Genomic DNA, 21,065 nt, shown 5'->3' with positions numbered 1-21,065 from the left:
CAACAGCATATTTAAAAGATTATATAGTATGATCAAGTGGGATTTATTCCAGAATTGCAAGTGTGTTTCTACATATGAAAATCAATCAATGTGATGCACTACATGTTCTTGTTTGAAACTGTTGTGTACCTCAGAAAAGTCATGTTCTTTAATCCTCATTCATTATTGCTGGGTGAAGGGAAAAATAAGAGAAGTCAAAGCAACAGCTTTGAAAATCACCTGCAAACTCAGAACACTGAGATCTGTGGCTTATGATGGAATGTTGATTGAGAACACTGAAGTCAGCCAAGGTTGAGAAACATGTGCTTGGCTAACATTCCAGAAAAAGAATGAGCAACAATCTGCTTTTTGGCCCTTAATCATTACCCCGATAAAGAAGGAACAGGCAGTCTCTCAGTATGCATGTAATATTAGAGAACAAACATACCTCAGGTTATTTCTGTGCACTTCTTGCTTCGCTGAGAAAACTAAATATGGTGTTAAGCAAGTGCTCCAGACTCTTGTCCTTTGAGACATGAGTCCCCTGCCCTCATCTTAAAAGACTCTTCTGAGTGTCTTTATTTTTCAGACTCGTGGTGCCTTCCTCGGCCCTTCTCACTGAGCTGTTCTCAACAATTGGCACCCAACATGGGGCTCAAAGAAGGATCACTAGAGCGAAAATTCAAACAGCCACGTCACGATTCCCCAGGTGGATTTAGAGGCCTCTGGAGTCCTGGAAACAAAAACTACAGGTATGGACATTCTGAGGAAAAAGCAAGCAGGGTGGTATTGGGGAATAGTGATAGCACTACAAAATATCACCCATATGCCTGACTTCTTAAACAATTACTTAAAACAGGAGGGACAAAAGTGAGCAAGGCTCAGCTTTTTGAACTTTTACAAATAATAGAGAAATACCGTTCCTGGTTTCCTACTCTTGGCAACTTAGAGTGAGGGGGCTGGGAGAGAGTAGGAAAAGAGCTTTCAAACTTACATGAACAGGGTGTGCCACTTCTTGTAACCATTTGGCTCACTTGGACTATAATCAGGTCGGTCCTTGAGCCTTTACAGACTGAAGATGAGGAGGAAAATGAGGAAGTAATTGACAACCTAGACAAACTAAAGGAGAACTTGTGTGATTCTCTAAACCTCCCCTCTGCTTACCCTGTGAATATCAAGGATATTCAAGATAACGAACTCCCTTTCCCACCTCCTCCTTTTCCTTCTATGGAGGCAGGTGAACATCAATTAACACCTGCTCAATGGGGAACTTCGCAAGCTCACAGAGAAGGTGATTTAGATGTTCTTCAGATGCCTTTCCCTGTAACAATCCATGAAAGAGCTAACAATCCTGATGGGGTTTGTGAAGTCAGGCATGAGCCTTTTCCTTTTAAGACTTTAAAGGAACTAAAAAGTGCAGTGCAGCAATATGGACCTAATTTTCCCTTTACTTTTTGGGTTGATACAAGGGTTGGCTGAAGGCTCTCGCTTGCCCCCCTGCTGACTGGGATAATTTAGCAAAAATCACTCTTGGGCCAGGAGACTATTTACAGTTCAGAACTTGGTAGTGAGAACATGCAGACACTTTCACTAACCAAAATTTAGCCCAGAATATTCCTATTTCTTTGGAACAACTAAGAGGGAAAGGGCCCTGGGGAAGAATTGAAAATTTACTGACCATGTCAGAACAAGCCATTTCTCAAGTCCGTAAATGCTGTGTTAGGGTATGGGAAAGAATTGAAAGTAAAGGGAAGCATAAAACTTCTTTTCAAAAGGTAGTTCAGGGAGCTAAAGAACCTTGTACTGAATTCATAGCTCGATTGCAAGAAGCTATAAAAAAAATTAGTAACTCAGAAGATGCGAATGCTATTCTACAACTTTGTACCTATGAAAATGCAAATAAAGACTGTCAAAAGGCTTTAGGTGTAATGAAAGGGAAAGTGGATTTAAGAGGCTATATTAAACTATGTCAAGATGTTGGGCGGAAAGTCATAAAATAGAGATGATGGCTGAAGCTCAGGCTAGTATGATGGCTCAAGTGATGGCAGAGTTAAAATAGTGCTCCCTTCTTGGGAAAATGTTATAATTGTGGAAAACTAGGTCATGCTAGGAAAGATTGTAGAAAGAAAACAAGAAAAGTATTTGCTACAGAAGATAGACAAAAATCAGGTAATCCTAAACCACCTGGACTATGTCCCAGATGCCAGAATGGAAATCATTGGTCTATTCAATGTAGATCAATATTTCATAAGGACAGCAGAGTACTGCAGGGAAACTACCAGCGGGGCATGCTCCCAGCCCTGAACAAAAAGGGAGTGTATTCAGCTCAAGTCAACAATCAAAAGGTGTCACCTCCCAGGATGAAGATTTCCCTGCTACTGAGCCTGTTATGTTACTCCCTGGGAAAGCACCTGTTTGTGTTCAAACAGGCATTGTTGGTCCCTTGTCAAATGAAAATGTAGGCCTTATATTTGGAGTAGTAGTCTCACCTCCCAGGGAGTAAGAGATCATATTGGGGTTATTGATTCTGATCATGAAGGAGAAATCTTGGTTGTTATGTCATCATGCACACCATGGAAAGCTTCACCAGGTGAACAAATTGCCCCACTTCTTGTTCTTCCTTATGTGCCTATGGGTAAAAGTGATAGGGTACGTGGTAGTCAAGGTTTTGGAAGTATGGGAAAGGCTGAAGGGTACCTAAATGAAAAAAATTTAGACTCTAGACCCATATGGGAAATAACTATTCAGAATAAGGAATTTAAAGGTCTTATTGATACCAGGGCTGATGTTTCTATTTTAGTACTAAACAGTGGCCGTCTTTTTGGCCACTAAAGGAAGCTTCCATATTCGGTCTAGGAACTCCGAGAGGAGTGAAACAAAGTGTTAACATTTTTCATCACCAGGACCCCGATGTACAACCAGCTAAGTTGCAGCCATATGTTGCTGACTTACCTATTAACCTATGAAGCCGCAATTTATTGGAACAATATTCCTAAACGTAATGATTACAGTGAGCAGTGCAAACAAATAATGCAAAAACAAGAGCACATTCCTGGATTAGGGTTCGGAAAACATCATCATGGTATAGTGAACCCTATTTCTCTCTCTTATAAAAACCATAAGGGCGTGGGGTATTTGCCTTTTCTATAGTGGCCACTGCTTGAACTGGCCTCTTAACCCCCCTGGATCCATTGCCACTTACCTGGACCACCTTCACTCCTGTATGGGTTGAACAGTGGCCTTTGTCAACTGAAAAGTTAGAGGCCCTTCAATTACTAGTTAAGAAACAACTGGACAAAGGACATATTGAAGAGTCCTTTAGTCCATGGAATTCTCCAGTTTTTCTTATTAAAAAGAAATCAGGTAAATGGAGGTTATTAACTTTATTAAAAAGAAATCAGGTAAATGGAGGTTATTAACTGACCTGTGAATGCAGTAATTCAGCCCATGGGTGGAGTGGATTTTTCTTCCTAATAATGTGGTAAAATCCTTATCTCCGTATCTTGATCTCATTGCACAAATAATTCTTAAGGGAAGAGAACATACGTGTTCTTTACAAGGAATGGGTCCTTCTCGTGATAATTCCTCTTACAAAATGAGCTGATGCTTGCTTTTTAGAACCATCTGTTATGCAAATTGTCTTTGTTGATTTTGTGGGAAAAATTTACAATCACTTCCCAAATAAACCTGTCATACAGTTTCTTAAAAGAACTCAATAGATATTGCCCAATATAGTAAAAAAACATCCAATTGTTGATGCTCCTATTATTTTCACTGATGGATATGGCCATGGCTCTGCAAGATATTCAGGTTTTAAAACAAAGAAAATTTTAAGCCGGGATTTTCATCACAAGTAGCTGAATTACTAGCAGTGATCACTGCCTTTCAAGATATTTCAGAGCCAGTTAATATTTTCTCTGATTCAGCATATGTGGTGTTTGTGGCACAATTAATTGAAACTGCTATTATCAAGCAAAACCTAATCCTTCTTTATTTCAGCTATTTCAAAAATTACAATTTGATGTGAGCCATGATGGTGGTTTAGTGAGGTGTAGGATTTAGTTCATCCTCCAGAGCAACTAGTAAATAGCCAGAAACAGCACAGAACAATTGCTGGGGCTACATCAGTGACTGGACACACAGTGTACACTAGTCTGGACAAGTTGGAATGGCTATGAGCCCACCCAGAATCATGAGTCCCTCAAGCCATGGCGACCAGCACCCCTCCCCCACAGGCTGCTTCCCAGAGGCGAAAGGAAAGAGACTTTAGTAGCAGGAGGGACTGAGCACAACCAAGCCCCAATTTGTTAACAAATTCTGACTCCTAAAAATAGGCCCTCAGCTCAGCTGAACCTTGAGTAAAAGCTAAGGTTGCTGGGTTTTGCCCTGGCACAGAGGGGGCAGAGCTGATGGGAAAAGAAAAAGAAAAAAAAAAACAGGTTTTATGGATGGGACAGCACATACTTGAAAAGGTCTGGACTCTGAAGGAAAGGAGAGGGCACATAGGACCTGGAGTGCCCAGAGCAATGTACCAACTTAAGTTCTTGATTGGCAGACCCAAGCAATGGGTTCCTGCTATGAAAAGGATTTTATTTCTTTTCTTTTCTTTTTTGTGGCTATGTTTCTATAGCTTAACGGTTTTTGGATAGAGCTACAGGGCTTCGCAGGCTCCAATTGCCCCAGGTATGGGCAGAATTAAGCTTGTTTGAGTGTTTGTCTAGAGGCTGTGCTTTTCCCAGGAAAGGAGTGGGGCCCAGCTCAGTTGGATTCCCTCCCTCAAAGAATTCAGACCCCAGGGTCTGGAAAACTGAAGCAATTAAAGCCAGCCTGCAACCTCTTCTCTGTCTCAAACACAGCCTTAGCAGGGAGAGTAAGCTGTAGTTAAAGGTCCCACATCACCTTATGCTGATGGGACCCGCAGGCAGAGAAGCACCACATACAAGGCAGAATAGGAAAAACACTGAGTCCAGAGGCTTCGTAGGAAAGTCTTTAACCTGTTGGGTCTCCCTCAGGGACAATTGACACAGGTGACTCTTTTCTCCTGAGAAGAGGCCAGTTTGGTCTGGGAAAATCTGAGTGGCATCTATAATACCTAAGTAGACCTCCTAAGGAGAAAAGAAAAAAAGGTACCATACAGGAAGGGCAAGAAACAAAAACTGAAAAATTATGAACTATTAAACAAAACCTAAGCTAGAGGTCTAGAATAAGCTGAACTGAATGTCAAAGTACAGCTAGACAACAAAGTCATCCAGAAAGAAAATCCTAGCTTAAAAAAAAAGTGAAAACAGTCTCCAGAATAAACTAATTAAGGAAATGCCTAGACACCAGCAAAAAATAATGAACCATACTGAATTGAAGATATGGACCAGTCAAAGGAACAAATCAGCAATTCAAATAGGCTACAGAAGTTGAAACAATTAATTCAGTATGTTTGAGCAGACATGGAAAACCTCATGAAAAAATCAAATCCATGAATTCAGGGTGGATATAAAGAAAGCAAGGAACAAACAAAAAGAAGAAATCAAAAGTCTGAAAAAACAAATTGCAGAATTTATGGGAATGAAAGGCAGAGTAGAGAGATTTAAAAAAGCAATAGAAATCTACAATGTAAGATTTTAAGAGTAAGAAGATAGGATTAGTTAAAAGGAGGATAGGACATCTGAAATCTAACAAATAAATGAAAATATAGGGAAAAGAATGGAAAAATATGAGCAGGGACAGAGGGAACTGAATGACAACATGAAGTGTATGAATATACAAGATGTTGGTGTCCCAGAAGGAGACTAGAAGGGAAAAGGAAGAGAAAAACTAATGGAGAAATTATCACTGAAAATTTCCCAACTCTTATGAAAGACTTAAAATTACAGATCCAAGAAGTGCAGCATACCCCAAACAGAATACATCCAAATAGGTGTACTCCAAGACATTTATTGATCAGAATGTCAGATGTCAAAGAGAAAGAGAGAATCTTGAAAGTAGCAAGAGAAATGCAATCCATCACATACAAGGGAAGCCCAATAAGACTAAGCATAGATTTCTCAGAAGAAACCATAGAGGCAAGAAGACAGTGGTATGATATACTTAAGATGCTAAAAGAGAAAAACTGCCAACCAAGAATTCTATATACAGCAAAACTGTCCTTCAAAAATGAGGGAGAAATTAAAAGTTTTCAGACAAAAAAATGACTGAGAAAATTTGTGACCAAGAGAGGGACTCTGCAAGAAACACTAAAGGAAGCACTAGAGACAGATAGGAAAAGATGGGAGAGAGAGGTGTGGAAAAGAGTATAGAAATGAAGACTATCTACAAAGGTAAAAAGAAGAAAAATTAGATGTAACATATAAAATCCAAAAGGCAAAATGGTAGAAGAAAGTACTGCCCTTACAGTAATAACACTAAATGTTAATGGATTAAACTCCCCAATCAAAACATAGACTGGCAGAATGGATTAAAAAACAAGTCCCATTTATATGCTGTCTACAAGAGACATATCTTAGACCCAAGGATAAACATATGTTGAAAGTGAAAGGTTGGGAAAAGATATTTCATGCAAACGACAATCAGAAAAGAGCAGGAGTAGCTATACTTATATCCAACAAATTAGACTTCAAATGTAAAACAGTTTAAAGAGACAAAGAAGGACACTATGTAATAATAAAAGAAACAATTCAACAAGAAGACATAACAATCATAAATATTTATGCACCAAGCCAGAATGCTCCAAAATGCGTGAGGGAAACACTGAAAGGAGAAATAGACACATCTACCATCATAGTTGGAGACTTCAGTTCCCCACTCTCATCAATGAACAGAACATCTAGACAGAGGATCAATAAAGAAACAGAGAATTTGAATAACACAATAAATGAGCTAGACTTAACAGACATTCATAGAACATTACACCACACAACAGCATGATACACATTTTTCTCAAATATTCATGGATTATTCTCAAGGATAGACCATATGCTGGGTCACAAAGCAAGCCTCAATAATTTTTCAAAGATTGAAATCATACAAAACACTTTCTCAGATCGTAAATGAATGAAGTTAGAAATCAATAATAGATAGGGGGCCAGAAAATTCACAAATGTATGGAGGCTCAACAACACACTCTTAAACAACCAGTGTATCAAGGAAGAAATTACAAGAGAAGTCAGTAAGTATCTCGGGGCAAGTGAAAATGAAAACACAACATATCAAAATTTGTGGGATATGTGCTAAGAGGAAAATTTATTGCCCTAAATGCCTATATCAAAAAAGAAGGAAGAGTAAAATTGGAGGAATTAACCATTCACTTGGAAGAACTAGACAAAGAACAGCAAACTAACTGCAGAGCAAGGAAGAGGAAAGAAATAAATGAAATTGAGAACATGAAAATAATTGAGAAAATCAACAAAACAAGAAGTTGGTTCTATGAGAAAATCAATAAGATTGATGGACCCTTAGCAAGGTTGACAAGAAAAAGAAGAGAGAGGATATAAATAAATAAAATCAGAAATGGAAGAGGAGACATAACCACTGACCCTGCAGAAACAAAGGAGGTAATGAAAGGATACTATGAACAACTTTATGTTAATGAACTAGACAATGTAGATGAAATGGACAACTTCTTAGGAAGGCATGAACAACCAACATTAACTCAAGAAGAAACACACGACCTCAACAAACCATTCACAGGTAAAGAAATTGAATCAGTCATTAAGAAGCTCCTCAAAAAGAAAAGTCCAGGACCAGATGGCTTCACATGTTAATGCTACCAAACATTCAAGAAAGAATCAGTACCAGTCCTGCTCAAACTCTTCAAAAAAAATTGAAGAGGAAAGAAAGCTACCTAATTCATTCTATGAAGCCAATATCACCTTCATACTAAGCTAAACAAAGATACTACAAGAAAATAAAGTTACAGACTAATCTCTATAATGAATATAGATGCAAAATCCTCAGTAAAATTCTTGCAAATCAAATCTAGCAGCACATTAAAAAAATGTACACCATGACCAAGTAGAATTCATCCGTGGTATGCAAGGATGGTTCAACATAAGAAAATCAATTAATGTAATGCACCATATCAGCAAATCAAAGCAGAAAAACCACATGATTATCCCAGTTGATGCAGAAAAGTCATTTGACAAAATTCAACACCCTTTTTTGTTGGAAACACTTCAAAGGATAGGAATAGAAGGGAATTTTTTCAACATGATAAAGGGAATACATGAAAAACCCACTGCTAACATCATCCTCAATGAGGAAAGCTGAAAGCTTTCCCCCTAAGATCAGGAACAAGACAAGAATGTCCACCATCACCATTGTTATTCAAAATTGTGTTGGAAGTTCTAGCCAGAGTAATTACACAAGAAAAAAAAATACAAGCCATCAAAATTGGAAAGGAAGAAGTAAAACTCTCACTGTTTGCAGATGATATGATATTATATGTTGAAAAAACCAAAATATCCACAGCAAAACTACTAGACCTAATAAATGAGTACAGTAAAGTGGGAGGTTATAAAATCAACACTCAAAACCTGTGGTGTTTCTATACACTAGTAATGAACAATCTGAGGGGGAAATCAAGAAAAAAATTTCACTTACAATAGCAACCAAAAGAATAAAATATTTAGGAATAAATTTAACTAAAGATGCAAAATACCTATGCAAAGAAAACTACAAGAAATTCCTAAAAGAAACACAGAAGACCTAAATAAATGGGAGGGCATACGGTATTCATGGATTGGAAGACTAAATACGGTTCAGATGTCAATTCTATCTAAATTGATTTATAGATTCAATGCAATACCAATTAAAATCCCAAAACCTGACTTTTCAGAAATAGAAAAAACAATAACCAAATTTACCTGAAGGGCAGGGTGCCCCAAATTAGCTGAAAATATCCTGAGAAAGAAAAAATGAAGTCGGAGGTCTCACACTACCTGACTTTAAGGCGTATTATGAAGCTACAGTGGTCAAAATGGCATGGTACTGACATAAAGATAGATATACTGACCAATGAAATTGAACAGAGTGTTCAGATATAGAACCTCTCATCTAAGGACAATTGATCTTTGATAGGCAGTCAAGCCAATTTGCCTGGGACAGAACAGTCTCTTCAATAAATGGTGCTTGGAGAACTAGATAGCCACATGCAGCAGAATGAAAGGAGATCCATATCTCACACGCTATACAAAAATTAACTCAAAATGGAACAAAGACCTAACATCTTTGATAAAACATCTTTGATAAAGATGTTTTGACCATAAAACTTTTAGAAGAAAATGTTGGGGAATATCTTATAAATCTTAGAATAAGAGGCAGTTTCCTAAATCTTATACCCAAAGCACGAGTATTGAAGAAAAAAATAGATAAATGGGAACGCCCCAAAATTACACTTTTATGATGGCTCAGCAGGCAGAGTTCTCACCTGCCATGCTGGAGACCTGGGTTCAATTCCCCAGTCTGCCCATGCAAAAAAGAAAATATAAAATAAACAAACAAAAAGTTAAATATTTGTGTGCATCAAAGAGCTTTGTCAAGATAGTAAAAAGACAGGCTGCACAATGGGAGACAATATTTAGAAACAACCTATCAGGTAAGGATCTGGAATCCAGAATATACAACAAAAAGACAAATAACCCAATTACAAAATGGGCAAAACACATGAACAGACAGTTCTCAGAAGAGAAAATACAAATGGCCAAAAGGCACATGAAAAGATGCTTAATTTCTCTGATTATCAGGGAAATGCAAATCAAAACCACAATGAGATATCATCTCACAGCCACCAGAATGGACATTATCAAAAAAACAGAAAACAAATCCTGGAGAGGATGTGAAGAAAGATGCACACTTATTCACTGTTGGTGGGAATGTAAAATGGTACAGTCAGTGTGGAGGGGAGTTTGTGGCTCCTCAGGAAGCTAAGTATAGAAGTGCCATATGATCTGGCAATACCATTGCTAGGTATCTATTCAGAGGACATGAGGACAAGAACACAAATGGACATTTGCACACCAATGTTTATAGCAGCATTATCTACAATTGTCAAGAGATGGAAACAGCCCAAATGTTCATCAACAGATGAATGGCTAAGCAAGCTGTGATATATACATACAATGGAATATTACACAGATGTAAGACAGAATAAACTCATGAAGCATGTATCAACATGGATGGGCTTTGAGGACATTATGCTGAGTGAGATTAGCCCAAAACAAAAAGAAAAATGCTGTATGATCTCACTGATATGAACTAACATTAATGAATGAACTTGGAAACTTACAGTTAAAGACAGAGACCATCGGGAAATAGAAATAGGGTAGATTTTGAGTAATTGGAGCAGAAGGGGTGCAGGCTTTGCAACAAGACTGATTGTAAAAATTCAAAAATTGATAGCACAATACTACCTAATTGTAGCACGATAATGTTAGTACACTGAATGAAGCTGAATGTGAGAATGATAGAGAAAGGAGGGCTGGGGGCACAAATGAAAGCAGAAGGAAAGATAGATGATTGACCTTAATAGTGAATAGAGAAGTATTTGCAAAGTCCCCTTAGGTGAGGGTGAGAAAGGGGGAAATTTCAACTTCCCCATTTGAAGAATTCCTGATATTCTCACAAGCAGTGGGGACAAGCAAATCAATCAGCCAAACTCCCTCAGTCTTGGGGTTTGTTCGTATGAAACTTGTCCCAACAAAGGATAGAGTAGGCCTAAAAGTCACCCCAGAGAACATGTCTTGTTACTCAGATGTGGCCTATTTCTCTCTCATCCAACATAGCAAGTGAACTCACTACCCACCCCCTACATGGGACATGACTCCCAGAGTTGTAAGCCTCCCTGGCAATGTGGGACAGAAATCCTAGAATGAGCTTGGACTCAGCATCAAGGGATTGAGAAAACCTTCTTGCTCAAAAGGGGGAAGAAAGAAATGAGACAAAATAAAGTGTCCATGAGTGACTCCAAACAGAGTCAAGAGGTTATCCTGGAGGTTCTGCTTATGGATTTTATAGATGTCTCCTTTTTAGTTTAAGGTGTATTAGAGAAGCTAGAGGGAAGTGCCTGAAACTGTAGAGCTGTGTTCCAGTAACCATGTTTCTAGAAGATGATTGTATAACACTATATCTTTTGCAATGTGACTGTATAATTGTGAAAATCTTGTGTCTGATGTTCTTTTTATGTATGATATGGACAGATGAGTAAAAACTATGAATTAAAAATAAATAAATAATAGGGATAGCAAATGTTAAAATAAACTGGGTAGATGGTAATAGTAGCAGTCAATGAAAGGGGGGGTAAGGAGTATAGTATGTATGAGTTTTTTCTTTTTCTTTTTATTACTTTTTCTGGAGTAATTCAAATGTTCTAAGACATGATTATGGTGATGAATACATAACTATGTGATTACATTGTGAGCCGCAATTGTGTACCATGTATGGAATGTTTGTGTATTAAGAATGCTTGTGTTTGTATATTATTTATCAATAAAAAAATAGGAAAAAAGACATCCATGTGTATTAATCAAGATTCTCTAGAGAAATGGAATCAACAGGAAACACTCAAAAATATAAAATTAATAATAGTGTCTCACATAACTATGGGAACACAGAGTACAAAATCCACAGGGCAGACTGTGAAGCCGACAATTCCGATGGAGGGTCTGGATGAACTCCACAGGAGACACTCGCTGGCCAAAGCAGGAAGAGAGACTGTCTCTTCTGAATCTTCCTTAAAAGGCTTCCAGTGATTAGATTAAGCATCACTCATTGCAGAAGACACTCCCATTGGCTGTTTACAAATGGAATCAGCTGTGGATGCAGTGACGTGATCATGATTTAATTCTATGAAATGTCCTCATCGCAACAGACAGGCCAGCACTTGCCCAACCAGGCAAACAGGTACCACCACTTGGTCAACTTGACACATGAACCCAACGTGATAGTCCATCCGTTGTCAACTTGGCAGCTATACATGTCACCTTAAACCATACCTAATTTCTAAATAAAAAACAATAAAATGCACTTTGTTTCTTTAACTTAGCAAAACTCAACAGCCCAGCATATAATTGGAAACACATTAAATCTCTTAGAATAGGGTGCAAGTCCTTGGGTAATATTCATTCTTAAATTTGATATATTACAACTTAAATAATATAACATGAACAAAACAGCATTACAGTCCTCCTTTCTGTAACTGATCACATGGTCATAGTTTCTATTTATCACTACCTTCTTCCACTACCCATTCCATGTTCCCTTTATGCTCAGCAAGCACTCCAGGGTGTGGTTCTTTGCCTGGTAGGGTGACCCAAACCTTCATTCCTGAAGTTTCAGAGCCATTGGTAGTCCTGCCTGGATTGGGTTGTTGAAAAGTTTTCCATTGATTTTGATCACAGGGCACTAAACATACTAAAAGATGCCCTAAGGGGTCTCCTATATTCCAAGAAAACTTTTCTTTACCTCCATTGTGTAGCTGCGGTCTTATTTCCCCCTGATAGTCAGGGTCAATCACCCCAGCCAGTAATGTAATCCCCTTCTTGGCTTGTTGATCCAGGGGCATGAGTAGCCCAAAGTGACCAGGTGGCAGTCTTAGATTCCAGTTCAATGGAATCATTGTTGTCTCTCCTGGTGGAAGCACTCCCCCCTTTTGGAGCTAAAATGTGTAGACCAGCAGAACTTAGGGTCATAGGGACAGGAAGCAAAAATTTTCCTAGTGGATCACTAGGGGTAATAGTGAGTGATACCACTTCCATTTTCACTCTTTGGTTCTTGGATCCATGGATCCTAGCTATGGGAGATACAGCACCATACAGCGGACACTGATTCAGAGCATATAGAGCTTCCTGGAGAGCATTACCCCAACCCTTCAAGGTATTGCGACAGAGTTGTAACTATAATTGAGTTTTCAAAAGGCCATTCCACTGTTCTATCAATCCAGCTGCTTCTGGATGATGGGGAACATGGCAAGACCAGAGAATTCCATGAGCATGTGCCCATTCCTGCACTACATTTGCTGTGAAGTGTGTTCCTTGATCAGAAGCAATGCTTTGTGGGATACCATGACAATGGAAAAGGCATTCTGTAAGCCCACAGATGATAGTTTTGGCAGAAGCATTGCATGCAGGAAAAGCAAACCCATATCCACAGTCTGTGTCTATTCCAGTTAGAACAAATTGCTGCCCCTTCCATGAAGGGAGTGGCCCAATGTAATCAGCCTGCTGCCATGTAGCTGGCTGGTCACCTTGGGGAATGGTGCCATATCAGGGCCTGAGTTGGATCTCTGCTGCTGGCAGATTGGGCACTCGGCAGTGGCTGTAGCCAAGTCAGCCTTGGTGAGTGGAAGTCTATATTGCCGAGCCCATGCATAACCTTCATCCCTACCACCATGACCACTTTGTTCATGAGCTCATTGGGCAATGACTGGAGTTGCTGGGGAAAGAAGCTGATGGGTATCCACAGAACGGATTATCTTATCCCCTTGATTCAAACCTTCCTCTGCTGAAGTCACCCTCTGGTGTATATTCACATGGGACACAAATATATTCATGTTTTTAGCCCACTAAGAAAGGTCTATCCACATACTTTTTCCCCATACCTCTTTGTCACCAATATTCCAATTATGGTCTTTCCAAGTTCCTGACCATCCAGTCAAACCATTAGCAACAGCGCATGAGTCAGCATACAAATCTGGCCAATTCTCCTTCCAAGAGAAATACAGAACCAGGAACACTGCTCAAAATTCTGCCCACTGGGAGGATTTCCCCTCACCACTGTCCTTCAAGGACACCCCAGAAAGTGGTTGTAGTACTGCAGCTGTCCATTTTCAGGTGGTACCTGCATATTGTCCTGAACCATCTATAAACCAGGCCCAAATTTTCTCTTCTTCAGTCAATTCACTGTAAGGAACTCCCTAAGAGGTCATAGCTTTCATCTGGGAAAGAGAAGGTAGTGTGGCAGGAGTGGAGACCATGGGCATTTGGGCCACTTCCTCATGTAACTTACTTGTGCCTTCAGGACCTGCTCTGGCCCTATATTGTTTATACCATTTCCATTTTATGATGGAGAGCTGCTGCATATGCCCAACTTTATAGCTTGGTGTATCAGACAACACCCAGCTCATGATAGGCAACTCAGGTCTCATGGTAACTTGGTGGCCTATGGTTAAGGATTCAGACTCCACTAAAGCCCAGTAGCAGACCAAAAGCTGTTTCTCAAAAGGAGAGTAGTTATCTGCAGCAGATGGTAAGGCTTTGCTCCAAAATCCTAAGGGTCTACATTGTGATTCTCCTATAGGGGCCTGCCAGAGGCTCCAAGTAGCATTTTTATTTGCCACTGATACTTCCAGCATCACTGGATCTACTGGATCATACAGTCCAAGTGGCAGAGCAGTTTGTACAGCAGCCTCCTCTTGTTCCAGTCCCCACTCAAAATTAACAGCTTTTCTGGTCACTCAATAAATGGGCTGTAGTAGCACACTCAAATGAGGAATATGTTGTTGCCAAAATCCAAAGACACCAATTAGGCATTGTGCCTCTGTTTTTGGCCATAGAAGGGGCCAGATGCAGAACTTATCTTTCGCCTTAGAAGATATATCTTGACATGCCCCACACCACTGGACACCTAGAAATTTCACTGAGGTAGAAGGCCCCTGTATTTTTGTTGGGTTTATCTCCCATCCTCTAATATGCAAATGCTTTACCAGTAACTCTAGAGTAGTTGCTACTTCTTGCTCACTAGGTCCAATCAACATATCAACAGCGTGATGTATTGTGAGAGGGAGAAACAATCAAGGTTCCTGTGGACAAGATTATGACATAGGGCTGAAGCATTGATATACCCCTGAGTTAGGACAGTGAAAGTATATTGCTGACCTTGCAAGCTGAAAGCAAACTGTTTCTGGTTGTCCTTACTAACAGCTTTTGAGAAAAATACATTTGCCAGATCAATAGCTGCATACTAGATACCAGGGGATGTATTGATTTGCTCAAGCAATGATACCACACTTGGAACAGCAGCTGCAATTGGAGTTACCACCTGGTTCAGCTTACAATAATCCACTATCATCCTCCAAGACCCATCTGTTTTCTGCACAGGCCAAATAGGAGAGTTGAATGGGGTTGTGGTGGGAATCACCAGCCCACATCCTTCAAGTCTTTAAGAGTGGCAGTAATCTCTGCAATCCCTCCAGGAATCTGGTATTGCTTCTGATTTACTATTTTGTTAGGTAGGGGCAGTTCTAGTAGCTTCCATTTGGCTTTTCCTACCATAATAGCCCTCACTATATGAGGTAGAGAGCCAATTGGGGATTCTGCCAGTTGCTCAGTATGTCTATTCCAATTATACATTCTGGAACTGGGAAAATAACTACAGAATAGGTCTGGGGGCCCACTGGACCCACTGTGAGACAGATCTGAGCTAAAACTCCATTGATCACCTGGCTTCCATAAGCCCCCACTCTGACTGGTGGACCAGAGTTACAGTTTGGGTCCCCTGAAATTAATGTCACTTCTGATCCAGTGTCTAATAATCCCCAAGATATCTGATCATTTCCTTTTCCCCAATGCAACGTTACCCTGGTGAAAGGCCATTGGTCTCATTGGGGAAGGCTTGCAGGAAGGTTAACCATATAAATTTGTGGCAGTGTAGCAGGATTCTCCCCCAAAGGGACCTGGACTTCCCTTCATTAAAGGGGCTCTGGGACTGTAAACTGTCTCATGTCTGGAAATTTATTAAGGGGCCCTAACTCTGTGTTTTTGGTAATTCAGGTTAGGCTCCTGTTCACTTGGCCTAGAACTCTTTTGTTTATACAGCTCCAACAAGAATTTAGTAGACTGCCATTCTATTGTATTTATAGGTACCCCATGACTTACTAGACAATGCCACAAATCTCTGCAAGTCATATTATTTTGACTTCTGCTTTGAGTTTACTGTCTATTATAATAGCCATGTCCAACCTGTTTTGGTGATTGAGTGCTGTGACCTGCCTTCTGCCAACTTGGGATCTGCTCATCCCCATTGTGGTTAAGGATTCCAGCTCAGTGACACCAGTTCCTACAGTAATATCTGACCTACAGAAAAGTGCAACTACAGAGCTCTTCATGGATGATGGCACTAGTCTCACAGATTTATTTCTCTCTGTTCTGGCAAAAGGTGCATCCTCCAGACATTCCTGGTATGTAAGAGCAGGCTTTGCATGAAAAATCCACTCTACAATTCCAATCTCTCTAAACCTCTGGATCCCCTCATCTACATTATACCAGGGCAGTTCTGGAATTTCAACCTCAGGTAATGTCGGCCACCTTTTGATCCATGTTTCAACCAACCATCCAAACAAACTGTAAAACGCCTTTTATAACCCCTCAAGCTATAACAATGAATGCAGAATCTCTGCTTAGTGGGCCCATATCAATAAATTCAGCCTGATCCAGCCTTATAAACCTCCCACCATTATCCCATACATATTGCCTGATTTCTTTCTATATAAATTGGAAAAGTCACACAGTTCTTTTGGAGTAAAATGTACCTCCTCATGTGTATTACTTTGTACCTCATCTTAGGGGTCTGCTGGGATTTTAGTCTAGTTATAGTTATAGTTATAGGTCTGGAAGAAATGAGGGGTGGTGGGGGTAGGTCATGAAAAGAATTAGAAATATCTTCCAAGCCATTTGCTTCAGGGCATTCATTTGCAGTTTCATCTGGTGAAGCAGGATTAATCACTCTAGGGCAAAACCCTTCAGGTGGAGGTTTGGTGGCCAACTCCTCAAGGCAGGCTGAAGGTGCAGCAGTTATGTCCTCAGGGCAGACTATTATAGGGTTATCTAGAGAAGACTCAGTATGATCTAGGGTTTCAACCTCACCCCTGACATCATTATCAGTCCATATGTCACCATCTCATTTTTCAGGGTCCCACTCCTTTCCAGTCAATGCCCTCACTTTAATGGCAGACATCATGAAACATTGAGATTTCAGTTTATGTTATACAGTTGCTATTCTATCAATGATATTCTGAGTCTGATTTTCAGAGCTCTCAAGTCTACAGCTACAGGAAATAAGATTTTCCTTCAGGATACTAATAGAAACTTTTACATCTGTCAAATGGTACTTCAGCTTCTCATTTGAAGTCTTAAGTCCATCTCTTTCACTCCTTAATGTATCCAATGTATCTAACAACAGCCAGCCAACAATTCTATACCTCTTATTTCCATAAAACTCCATAAAGGTGTAAAAAAACATTATCCCCCACAGCCTGGCTTCATGCAAGCAAAGTATTTGGAGAATTGAATGGTGATATTTTGACTATCTCTTTTGCCAACTCACTCCATGGATTGGGAGTATCATTCTGATTATGGGAATCAGAGTCCTTAGTGCCTTTGAGTCCAGTCAGAGTAGAAAACCATTCATAAAAATCCATTTTTAAGATTCTGTTTCTTAAGAACCACTCCTGGTACCAAGTTGTATTCACTAAGGTTCTCTAGAGAAACAGAATCAACAGGAAACACTAGCAAAAATAAAATTTATAAAAATATTTCATGTAACCATGGGAATGCAGAGTCCAAATTCTGAAAGACAGGTTGTGAAGCTAACGATTCCAATGGAGGGTCTAGATGAACTACACAGGAGAGGCTTGCTGGCTGAAGTAGGAAGAGAGCCTATCTCTTCTGAATCCTCCTTAAAAGGCTTCCAGTGATTAGATTAAGCATCACTCACTGCAGATCACACTCCCTTTGGTTGAATACAAATGGAATCAGCTGTGGATGCAGCTGATGTGATCATGATTTAATTCTATGAAATGTCCTCATCACAACAGACAAGCCAGCACTTGCCCAACCATACAAACAGGTACCACCAATTGGCCAAGTTGATACATGAACCTGACCATGACACCATGTTCAAGGGTGGGAAGAGTTAATATTGTTAAAATGTCAATATTACTCTTTCTCCGCCGGCCCGCCACACGGTGCCCACGCCCCGCAGCAGCCGACCCGCCCGCCCTCCTTCTCCCCTCTCTTTCTCCGCCGGCCCGCCGTGTGGCGCCCACGCCCCACAGCAGCCGACCCGCCCGCCCTCCTTCTCCCCCCTCCTCCCCCTCCTGCTCCGGCTGCTCTCCAACCACCATGGTGCCCTCTTCCCCCGCCTTCACCGGCTCCTCCACCACCAGCCTCTACAGCCTTGCCGCCCTCACCTTTCCTCCTCCAGAACAGCTACTGGGGGAGTGGAGATAATACAGAGCAGCTCCTGGAGCCACGAGGGAGACCAAAGGGACGGCGTACCCCATCCTGGAATGGCTGACTATCTGGGAGAACCAGCTCCGGTGAGATCACCAAGGGGCACAGGCTTTCCTGGGTGGGACGGCAAGCGACCGGAGTCCCTCCCTTCCACCTTCCCAGGCCAGCTGGTAGAATTGGACAGGCGGTCCCCTTAGGCCGCGGCGGCTGGTGCCCCCACCACACGAGGCCCCCCAGAAAAACTGAGATAGTTGGGTCGGAAATTCCCAGACTGCGGAGAACAGTGACTGGGGGATCCTTTCCAAACACGTGACTCCCCCGTCGGCTGGGAATAGTGCACTCTCCCGGGCTGCGACAGCTGGCGCCCTCCCGCCACGCTTGGTGCCCCGGGCCAACTAGCTAATTCGGCCGGACGCTCTCCCGTGCTGCGGCGGCCGGCGACCCTTCGCGCATTCGGAACCCCAGGCCGGCTGGCATTTTTCCAAGATGCTTCGGCTGCCGAATCTCCCCTACGGCAAGAATTTTCCAGAGTTAAAGGACCCACAGCAACTTTAACTGGTGGAACCCGTAGACAAACGTGTGCCACGAGCGCCACCTACTGGGCAGGATAAGAAAAACAGAACCCAGAGATTGCACAGAAAAATCTTTCAACCTGTGGGGTCGAACACCCAGGGAAATCTGACTAAATGCCCAGACGCCAGCAGAAGATAACGGATCACGCTCAGAAAATTGAACATATGGCCCAGTCAAACGAAGAAACCAATAGTTCAAATGAGATACAGGAGCTGAAACAACTAATGCTGAATATACGAACAGAAATGGAAAACCTCTTCAAAAACGAAATCGATAAATTGAGGGAGGACATGAAGAAGACATGGGCTGAACATAAAGAAGAAATAGAAAAACTGAAAAAACAAATCACAGAACTTATGGAAGTGAAAGATAAAGTAGAAAAGATGGAAAAAACAATGGATACCTACAACGACAGATTTAAAGAAACAGAAGATAGAATTAGTGATTTGGAGGATGAAACATCTGAATTCCAAAAAGAAACAGAAACTATCCAGAAAAGAATGGAAAAATTTGAACAAGGTATCAGGGAACACAAGGACAATGTGAACCGTACAAATATACGTGTAGTGGGTATCCCAGAAGGAGAAGAGAAGGGAAAAGGAGGAGAAAAACTAATGGAAGAAATTATCACTGAAAATTTCCCAACTCTTATGAAAGACCTAAAATTACAGATCCAAGAAGTGCGGCGCACCCCAAAGAGATTAGACACAAATAGGTGTTCCCCAAGACACTTACTAGTTAGAATGTCAGAGGTCAAAGAGAAAGAGAGGATCTTGAAAGCAGCGAGAGAAAAACAATCCGTCACATACAAGGGAAAACCAATAAGACTATGTGTAGATTTCTCAGCAGAAACCATGGAAGCTAGAAGACAGTGGGATGATATATTTAAATTACTAAAAGAGAAAAACTGTCAGCCAAGACTCCTATATCCAGCAAAATTGTCCTTCAAAAATGAGGGAGAAATTAAAACATTCTCAGACAAAAAGTCACTGAGAGAATTTGTGACCAAGAGACCAGCTCTGCAAGAAATACTAAAGGAAGCACTAGAGTCAGAACCGAAAAGACAGAAGAGAGAGACATGGAGAAAAGTGTAGAAAGAAGGAAAGTCAGATATGATATATATAATACAAAAGGCAAAATGGTAGAGGAAAATATTATCCAAACAGTAATAACTCTAAATGTCAATGGACTGAATTCCCCAATTAAAAGACATAGACTGGCAGAATGGATTAAAAAACAGGATCCTTCTATATGCTGTCTACAGGAAACACATCTTAGACCCAAAGATAAATATAGGTTGAAAGTGAAAGGTTGGGAAAAGATATTTCATGCAAATAACAACCAGAAAAGAGCAGGAGTGGCTATACTAATATCCAACAAGTTAGACTTCAAATGTAAAACAGTTAAAAGAGACAAAGAAGGACACTATATACTATTAAAAGGAACAATTAAGCAAGAAGACATAACAATCATAAATATTTACGCACCGAACCAGAATGCCCCAAAATACGTGAGGAATACACTGCAAACACTGAAAAGGGAAATAGACACACATACCATAATAGTTGGAGACTTCAATTCACCACTCTCATCAATGGACAGAACATCTACACAGAGGATCAATAAAGAAATAGAGAACCTTAATATTACTATAAATGAGCTTGACTTAACAGACATTTATAGGACATTACATCCCACAACAGCAGGATACACCTTTCTTTCAAGTGCTCATGGATCATTCTCAAAGATAGACCATATGCTGGGTCACAAAGCAAGTCTTAACAAATTTAAAAATATTGAAATCATACACAACACTTTCTCGGATCATAAAGGAATGAAGTTGGAAATCAATAATAGGTGGAGTGCCAGAAAATTAATAAATACGTGGAGGCCCAACAACACACTCTTAAACAACAAGTGGGTCAAAAAAGAAATTGCAAGAGAAATTAGTAAATACCTAGAGGCAAATGAAAATGAAGACACAACATATCAAAACTTATGGGACACAGCAAAGGCAGTGCTAAGAGGGAAATTTATTGCCCTAAATGCCTTTATCAGAAAAGAAGAAAAGGCAAAAATGCAGGAATTAACTGTCCACTTGGAAGAACTGGAGAAAGAACAGCAAACTAATTCCAAAGCAAGCAAAAGAAAAGAAATAACAAAGATTAGAGCAGAAATAAATGAAATTGAAAACATGAAAACAATAGAGAAAATCAATAAGACCAGAAGTTGGTTCTATGAGAAAATCAACAAGATTGATGGGCCCTTAGCAAGATTGACAAAAAGAAGAAGAGAGAG

General features: G+C 40.3%; 1 long non-coding RNA gene across 1 annotated transcript in view; it reads left to right on the top strand.

The window, feature by feature from the left end:
• The window catches only part of LOC143643158 (uncharacterized), a 102,377-nt gene that overhangs the window by 26,288 nt on the left and 55,024 nt on the right, over nt 1-21,065 (top strand). The window contains exon 4 of the long non-coding RNA XR_013156160.1: nt 569-731. This is a non-coding gene — a long non-coding RNA (uncharacterized LOC143643158). The remainder of the gene's footprint in view (nt 1-568; nt 732-21,065) is intronic.

This window comes from Tamandua tetradactyla, chromosome 8, assembly GCF_023851605.1.
Source record: "Tamandua tetradactyla isolate mTamTet1 chromosome 8, mTamTet1.pri, whole genome shotgun sequence".
In the NCBI taxonomy this organism is placed as follows: Eukaryota; Metazoa; Chordata; class Mammalia; order Pilosa; family Myrmecophagidae; genus Tamandua; species Tamandua tetradactyla.
This window is presented reverse-complemented; position numbering and strand designations above follow the sequence as displayed.